Source organism: Oncorhynchus kisutch, linkage group LG24 (assembly GCF_002021735.2).
Source record: "Oncorhynchus kisutch isolate 150728-3 linkage group LG24, Okis_V2, whole genome shotgun sequence".
NCBI lineage: Eukaryota > Metazoa > Chordata > Actinopteri > Salmoniformes > Salmonidae > Oncorhynchus > Oncorhynchus kisutch.
This window is the reverse complement of record NC_034197.2, coordinates 4198071-4207157: the sequence shown is the minus strand read 5'-3', so window position 1 is coordinate 4207157 and position 9087 is coordinate 4198071. Positions and strand designations below refer to the sequence as shown.

Genomic DNA, 9087 nt, shown 5'->3' with positions numbered 1-9087 from the left:
GCCATGTCTGAATATACCGTATGTGCCTGTGTGTTTTGAACTTGGGCTCTGAAGAAACTCAATGAATTTTCCCTCGGCATCAGTCTGTGGTGTACGGTGGAAGCCTCTGTTTTGTACCAGACCCATTGTGTGTGTTCTGTAAAAGTAACGTTATAGTAGTTACTAAAAGTGAAAGAGCCATTGTGTCCGCAGCCTTTGACCACCAGCGTGGATAAAACATACAGAATACCACTATACCTGTAAAGAAAAAGCTTCCCCCCGATTAGCTCTCTGTCACTCATTGTCACAAGAAGACACAACAGGGACCACAAAAGTACAGTACTCGTGTAGTAGGCGAGTTGTAACCGACACCGAATGTGCTGTAAACAACCAAGGAGACAGACTCCCAAATGCACTACATTAAGGAATAGGGTGTCATTTGGGACTCAGCCATAGTGATGGAAGTGTCAAAGCTCAATCTGTCTCTTCGGTGGTTTATGGCACTTTCGGTTACAACTCATCTACTACACGAGAACTGTACTTCATTTTGTGGTCTGTGTTGTGTCTTGTTGTGACATTGAGAGACGGCGTTAAAAGAGGGGAAGCTGTCTTACAGGTATAGCCGTATTTTATCTGTGTGTGTGTGTGGCATAACTCTGCTCTTGGAGCAATTCTACACATTTAGCCATGGGGTGGAGAAAACCTTTGAGTTTAAAAGCTAGTTTCCTGCAATTCTACACATTTAGCCATGGGGTGGAGAAAACCTTTGAGTTTAAAAGCTAGTTTCCTGCAATTCTACACATTTTTGACATGGGACTGGGTGAAACAAATGCACTTTCAATGCAAATTTCCTGCAATTGTATACATTTTGCCATGGGGCTGAAAGAACATTTTAGTTTTAAAGCAAATTTCTGTAATTCTACACATTTTGTCATGTGGCTGTATCATGACACTAGGTGAGACCCAAATGCAGACACAGGAGTCAGATGTTTGGAGTTGTTTAATAAATCCAAAGGGAATAGGCAAGAGAATGGTCGTAAACAGACAAAAGGTCATAACCAGATCAGAGTCCAGGAGGTACAGAGTGGCAGGCAGGTTTGAGGTCAGGGTAGGAAGAATGGTCAGGCCGGCGGTAACAGAGTTCAGAACAGGCAAGGGTCAAAACCAAGAGGACTAGAAAATAGAAAAGGCAAAGCAGGGAAAATGGGAAAAATGCTGATAGGCTTGGACATACAAGACAAATGGGCACAGAGAGACAGGAAACACAGGGATAAATACACTGGCCCAGAGAGACAGGAAACACAGGGATAAATACACTGGGGGAAACAGGCGACACCTGGAGGGGGTGGAGACCATAACGAGGACAGGTGAGACAGATCAGGGTGTGACAGGCTGAGAGATCGTTTTACAGTTTTAAAACTAGTTTAATTGCAAATCTACACATTTTGTCATTGGGCTGAGAGAACTTGCTGTAGTGGTGGGTGGGTCAGCAGTTTGTTCACCTGCACCCACCCGCAATTGCTAATAATCCATCTGCAACCGCCCGACTATACAGTATATGATAAAGTGAAAATCAAAGGCCCGCACCTGACCCTAACCCACTAATGTAGAAAATGCGCTGTAGGCTACAGTCAGAGACTGCAGAACGATTCTTTTGGAACTGGGGGAAGGATTTATTTAGCCTGATTTAGATATGTTTCAGTAAATAATTTCTGACATTTTGGTAGGCTATTTGTAAGTCAACTTGTCTATAGTCAGATGCATGCAGCTTCTCTTCTGTCATTTGTTGCCCTAGAAGGCTAAATAAACCATTGCTCACCAGATTGTCATAAATTGATAGAATGAATGATGTAATCTTGTTGACATTAGTAGTGTTTCCAGTGTTCTCTGACATCTCTGATTTTTAGGGACCGGGGAGAAAATTCAATAACAAAAAAAAAACATGTTTGTAAAGAAATAAAAGGCTGTGAAAACGACCAAACATGTTTCTGATAAGCTTTCAGTTAAATATAGACTACCATCTGTAGAGGTGCTATCTTAACTGGCATTCACATTCTCTCAAGATGCTGAAATAAATCATATTTCTCCAGTCCTGTCGGGGAGTTCATATTAAGGCTATGTGATAGATTTCAGTTTCCATTTAACCCATCTGAACAGTAGGCTACAGTTCCATTGACGTGCCATATAACTTTGAAGTCCCCATCTTGATTATGATTACACACTAATGCCGGATACGCAAAAATAATGAAAGAAAAACCTCAATGTAGCCTACAGATACTGTATAAATTGCACAAGAATGACACATTTATGGATTTAAGGTATTGTTTTCTCTTTATTAAATTTGCCCGCCGCCATTCTGGCCTTCATCCACACAATATTTAATGATCCTAAACCACGTGTCAAACTCATTCTACGGAGGGCCGAGTGTCTGCTGGTTTTCGCTCCTTCTACATGATTGATGAATTAAGGTCACTAATTAGCAAAGAACTCCGCTCACCTGATTGTCTTAATTGAAAGGAAAAAACAAAAACCCGCAGACACTAGGCCCTCCATGGAATGAGTTTGACACCCCTGCCCTAAACCCACCCGCCCCGCAGATCACTAATTTGCGGTTTTAAAACAAATTTTGCCATGGCTTTTGAATGACTCAACAATTATAACAAAATCAATGAGGGCCCCATGCCATTTTGGGAATTTTAGATTCTCCCTGTCTACTTTATACTTTGGTGATTGTCAGTTCTCAAAGATGATCGTATTTAAAAACGTATTACTCAATTTTTATACATTATATCTGGTTGTTTAAGTATACACGGGAAACGTTTAACATCCTAAAAAATTATTTAAGATTAAAAATCAAAACAAAAATAATTGAATAAAACTAAAAAGTGGTAGTCACGATTTGCATATAGGGGAAACACTGAGTGCGCTATAGGGAGTAGTGTGTCATTGCGAGTGAAGAGGGAGTGAGAATGTGTTCACCGTCCCTGCACTAATAGAGAGTAAACATCCTGGGTTGGGCTTAAAGAAAGGGAGACAGAAGCTCCTCTCCCATAGAAGGATTTGTCATACTCTTGGCAAGAGCCTGTTCGTGGGTGGGGTTAGGTGCATTTTCCCCTTCCCAACACACACACACAAAAACACACACAATCAAGCATTTCTGTCTATGTGTGAGGCAGGCGTGCCCGGGCCTGCACTCAAGACAACCTCTGTTCAGTCTGACCGCCCTCCTAACAGTTCTGAACACGTCTCAGCCCACCAGCCAGCCAACAGCCAAACCCCTGAGTTTAACCCTCACCCTCACTACACATTGTTCTCTATACCTGGGTGCAGTAGCATTACAACACAGCAGCCTGTCCTCACAGACAGCACAGTACTGGCAGCTTAAGAAGGACTTTCTGGTGAAGGAGTAACAGTATTTACTGTAAGCCATTGAAGCCATCGTCTCCATGGTTGGATTAGTTTGAGGAATGTGGCGCGGATGCTAGCGACATAAAGGTAGATAAACATCAATTGTTTATGTAGGAAGCAGAGTGGAGAAGTTGCGTTGGTTGGAAATGGGTAATTGGAGTGGGCTACTGTGTATTTGTGCATTAAGTTACTTCAGCTAGTATCAGATAATTAAGATTTGAGGCCTGCAATCTGAGATGTTGATATAATACAGCCAGCAGCATTTTTCCCTCTCCAATCTCCCTAAAGTGTCATTCAAACCCAAACCAGGTTAGAGACACATGGCTGTAACAGTCATGACAAAATCAGAGCTAAGGCACTTGGCTCCTGAGACATCACCACCTGAATGAGTGTAATTACCAAGAGCCAAACTGCTAAGAGCCAATGATGATTCATGTAATATTTTCTCTCTTGCGCTCGCTCGCTGTCTTTTTTTTTTAAGGCTTGTCCTTGTAATGTGTGAATTGGTTTATTACCACTCCCATAAGGATCTTTGGGGACTGTGTGTGTGTGTGCATGTTTGCATTGGTGTTGTGACACTACTAAGTATGTGGTACATTTAGTGTGATGTGTTCATATATAGGTGTTGTACAAAACATGCCCTCCCCTGCTCTCGGCCTTAGCAGACAGTAAGTCTAGGTGTCTCGTCTGGTGCCCGCTTGAAGATACACAGCCACTGATCTCCTCTCTTGACTATGAATAGATAGAGATTGCCGTTCTCACCAACACAGTGTATGTGCTCTATTGAAGATGAAAGGTATTTTTAACCTGGAACTGAGATTTATTCCCTCCAGCCTTTTATGAATAACTTGTGAATTTACAAGTCTCTTGCTCGCTTTCTCTATCTCTCTCCCTCTAATTGTGGTCCTCTGTTGCTCTATTGGTAGAGTATGGTGCTTGCCACACCAGGATAGGGGTTTTGGTTCCCGGGACCACCCATACTTAAAATGTATGCATGACTAAGTCTCTTTGGATAAAAGCGTCTGTTAAAATGCATCCACATTTGTATCAAAATTGCCTATGATGTTTTTTTATTTATTATTTCACCTTTATTTAACTAGGTAGGCCAGCTGAGAACAATTTCTCATTTACAACTGTGACCTGGCCAAGATAAAGCAAAGAAGTGCCACAAAAACAACAGAGTTTCACGTAAACAAACGTATAGTCAATAACACAATATCAAATGTCTATATAGTGTGTGCAAATAGTGTGAGGTAAGGCAATAAATAGGCCATAGTAGCGAAGTAATTACAATTGAGCAAATTAACACTGGAGTGATAGATGTGCAGATGATGATGTGCAAGTAGAAATATTGGTGTGCAAAAGAGCAGAAAAGTACATTAAAAACAATATGGGGATGAGGTAGGTAGTTGGATGGGCTATTTACAGATGGGCTGTGTACAGCTGCAGTGATCGGTAAGCAGCTCAGATAGCTGATGCTTAAAGTTAGTGAGGGAGATAAGTCTCCAACTTCAGCAATTTTTGCAATTCGTTCCAGTCATTGGCAGCAGAGAACTGGAAGGAAAGGCGGCCGAAGCAGGTGTTGGCTTTGGGGATGACCAGTGAGATATACCTGCTGGAGCGTGTGCTACGGGTGGGTGTTGTTATGGTGACCAGTGAGCTGAGATAAGGTGGAGCTTTACCTAGAAAAGACTTACCTTGAGGGAAAAAACGTTTTTGATCCCCTGCTGATTGTGTTTTCCCACTGACAAGGAAATTATCGGTCTATAATTTTAATGGTAGGTTTATTTGAACAGTGAGAGACTGAGGGAAATAAGTATTTGACCCCTCTGCAAAATATGACTTAGTACTTGGTGGCAAAACCCTTGTTGGCAATCAGAGGTCAGACGGTTCTTGTAGTTGGCCACCAGGTTTGCACACATCTCAGGAGGGATTTTGTCCCACTCCTCTTTGCAGATCTTCTCCAAGTCATTAAGGTTTCGAGGCTGACGTTTGGCAACTTGAACCTTCAGCTCCCTCCACAGATTTTCTATGGGATTAAGGTCTGGAGACTGGCTAGGCCACTCCAGGACCTTAATGTGCTTCTTCTTGAGCCACTCCTTTGTTGCCTTGGCTGTGTGTTTTGGGTCATTGTCATGCTGGAATACCCATCCACGACCCATTTTCAATGACCTGGCTGAGGGAAGGAGGTTCTCACCCAAGATAAGACGGAACATGGCCCCTTCCATCGTCCCTTTGATGCGGTGAAGTTGTCCTGTCCCATTAGCAGAAGAACACCCCCAAAGCATAATGTTTCCACCTCCATGTTTGACGGTGGGGTTCTTGGGGTCATAGGCAGCATTCCTCCTCCTCCAAACACGGCGAGTTGAGTTGATGCCAAAGAGCTCCATTTTGGTCTCATCTGACCACAACACTTTCACCCAGTTGTCCTCTGAATCATTCAGATGTTCATTGGCAAACTTCAGACGGGCATGTATATGTGCTTTCTTGAGCAGGGGGACCTTGCTGGTGCTGCAGGATTTCAGTCCTTCACGGCGTAGTGTGTTACCAATTGTTTTCTTGGTGACTTTGGTCCCAGCTGTCTTGAGATCATTGACAAGATCCTCCCGTGTAGTTCTGGGCTGATTCCTCACCGTTCTCATGATCATTGCAACTCCACGAGGTGAGATCTTGCATGGAGCCCCAGGCAGAGGGAGATTGTCAGTTATTTTGTGTTCTTCCATTTGCGAATAATCGCACCAACTGTTGTCACCTTCTCACCAAGCTGCTTGGCGATGGTCTTGTAGCCCATTCCAACCTTGTGTAGGTCTACAATCTTGTCCCTGACATCCTTGGAGAGCTCTTTGGTCTTGGCCATGGTGGAGAGTTTGGAATCTGATTGATTGATTGCTTCTGTGGACAGGTGTCTTTTATACAGCTAACAAGCTGAGATTAGGAGCACTCCCTTTTAAGAGTGTGCTCCTAATCTCAGCTTGTTACCTGTATAAAAGACACATGGGAGCCAGAAATCTTTCTTATTGAGAGGGGGTCAAATACTTATTTCCCTCATTAAAATGCTAATCAATTTATAACATTTTTGACATGCGTTTTTATGGATTCTTTTGTTATTCTGTCTCTCACTGTTCAAATAAACCTACCATTACAATTATAGACTGATCATTTCTTTGTCAGTGGGCAAACGTACAAAATCAGCAGGGGATCAAATACTTTTTTCCCTCACTGTATAGGTGACCTGGAGCCAGTGGGTCTGGCGACGAATATGTAGCGAGGGCCAGCCGACGAGAGCATACAGGTCGCAGTGGTGGGTGATATACGGGCTTTGGTGACAAAATGGATGACACTGTGATAGACTGCATCCAGTTTGCTGAGTAGATTGTTGGAGGCTATTTTGTAAATGACATCGCCGAAGTCGAGGATCGGTAGGATAGTCAGTTTTACAAGGGCATGTTTGGCAGCGTGGTGAGTTTACAGTCTAGCCAGACACCTAGGTATTTGTAGTTGTCCACATATTCTCAGTCAGAACCGTCCACAGTAGTGATGCTAGTCGGGCATGCGGGTGCGGGCAGTGATCGGTTGAAAAGCATGCATTTAGTTTTACTAGCGTTTTAAGAGCAGTTGGAGGCCACGGAGGAGTGTTGTATGGCATTGAAGCTCGTTTGGAGGTTTGTTAACACAGTGTCCAAAGAAGGGAGAGATGTATACAGAAAGGTGTCATCTGCGTAGAGGTGGATCAGGGAATCACCCGCAGCAAGAGCGATCATTGATATATACAGAGAAGAGTCGGCCCTAGAATTAACACTGTGGTATCCCCATAGACTGCCAGATGTCCGGACAACATGCCCTCTGATTTGACACACTGAATTCTATTTGAGAAGTAGTTGGTGAACCAGGCGAGGCAGTCATTTGAGAAACCAAAGCCGATAAGAATACGGTGATTGACGGAGTCGAAAGCCTTGGCCAGGTCGATGAAGACGACTGCACAGTACTGTCTTTTATCGATGGCTGTTATGATATCGTTTAGTACCTTGAGTGTGGCTGAGGTGCACCCGTGACCAGCTCGGAAATCGTGTTGCACAGCAGAGAAGGTACGGTGGGATTCATAATGGGCAGTGATCTGTTTTGTTAACTTGGCTTTCGTAGACTTTAGAAAGGCAGGGCAGGGTGGATATAGGTTTGTAACAGTTTGGGTCTAGAGTGTCACCCCCTTTGAAGAGGGGGATGACCGCGGCATCTTTCCAATCTTAAGGAATCTCGGACAATACGAATGAGAGGTTGAACAGACTGGTAATAGGGGTTGCAACAATGACGGCAGATTTAATTTTAGAAAGAGAGGGTCCAGAATTTTCTAGCCCAGCTGATTTGTGCGGGTTCAGGTTTTGCAGCTCTTTCGGAACATCTGCTATCTGGATTTGGGTGAAGGAGAAGCTGGAGAGGCATGGGCAAGCAGCTGCGGGGGATGTGGAGCTGTTGGCCAGAGTTGGGGTAGCAGGGAGAAAAGCATGACCAGCTGTAGAGAGATGCTTAGTGAAATTCTTGACTATCGTGGCTTTATCGGTGGTGACTGTGTCTCCTAGCCTCAGTACAGTGGGCAGCTGGGAGGAGGTGCTGTTATTCTCCATGGACTTTAGTGTCCCAAAACTTTTTGGAGTTAAAGCTACAGGATGCAAATTTCTGTTTGAAAAAGCCTTTACTTTCATAACTGACTGTGTGTATTGGTTCTTGACTTCCCTGAAACGTTGCATATCGCGGGGACTATTCGATGCTAGGGCAGGGTTGATAACGCGCTGTGCAGACTGGCAGGCTGGCAAGTATTATCCAGGCTAAAAGCGGCTGGTGTCTGTGCTAAAGGTAAAGGCCGCTAGCAGTGGCTAACAATGACAACATAGCTAGTAGCTAATTAGCTGGGTAGCTTCTGATGGCTAGGTTCTGATGGAGGTTCTATCTATAAAGTCAAAAAAATAGCAGATCCGTATCACATTGGGTGAGGCGGGTTGCCGGAAGGTATATTTAATTTAAAAAATGGAAAAAGAGATTTGAAATATATACAAAAAAATATGTGGGAGAACGACAAACAACGTCTGCACTGCTACGCCATCTTGGAAATTTTCTTCCTTGTCTAGGTCTTCTGTCTGGCCAAATCTGCTCACATGATGTGTCCTGAATGAAACTTGAAAGTGTTTGCAACAACGCTAAATTAGGTTTGTGGCATGTCATATGATATGAGTTTAAAAGCACATTTGAGGGGTTTTTTTCCCCAAAAGGAGGTCAGTGGCCTGTAAGGGGCGGCAGGGTAGCCTAGTGGTTAGAGCGTTGGACTAGTAACCGGAAGGTTGCAAGTTCAAACCCCCGAGCTGACAAGGTACAAATCTGTCGTTCTGCCCCTGAACAGGCAGTTAACCCACTGTTCCTAGGCCGTCATTGAAAATAAGAATTTGTTCTTAACTGACTTGCCTGGTTAAAAAAAGCAGACAGAAATAGTGGAAACTGGTATTCAGTCTCCATGAGTGGGATATTCTATGTAGCTATCATAACGCTTTATCCCTTTTTCCCATTTATATTTCATTTTTTGCTCCATGTGCACCCACACCAAGGAAACGAAATGGCAAAGTATATTAATGTCATCTACGTAGTTTTTTCATTTGTCAGGGACCATGCTCAACAAAGGTATAGCAGTTTGCTATCTATGGTGTGGTCTACGTA

The 9087-nt window shown here is 43.5% G+C and overlaps 1 protein-coding gene across 5 annotated transcripts in view; it reads left to right on the top strand.

The window, feature by feature from the left end:
- plch2a (phospholipase C, eta 2a) overlaps positions 1-9087 on the top strand; it is a 194846-nt gene that overhangs the window by 4290 nt on the left and 181469 nt on the right. Inside the window, exon 1 of one of the 5 annotated variants that reach the window (XM_031803785.1) lies at positions 3301-3474. The exons of the other annotated variants lie outside the window; for them this stretch is intronic. The gene's annotated coding sequence lies outside the window, so the exon portion shown is untranslated. Of the gene's footprint in view, positions 1-3300; positions 3475-9087 lie in introns of those variants that run through there. 5 annotated transcript variants of the gene reach the window in all.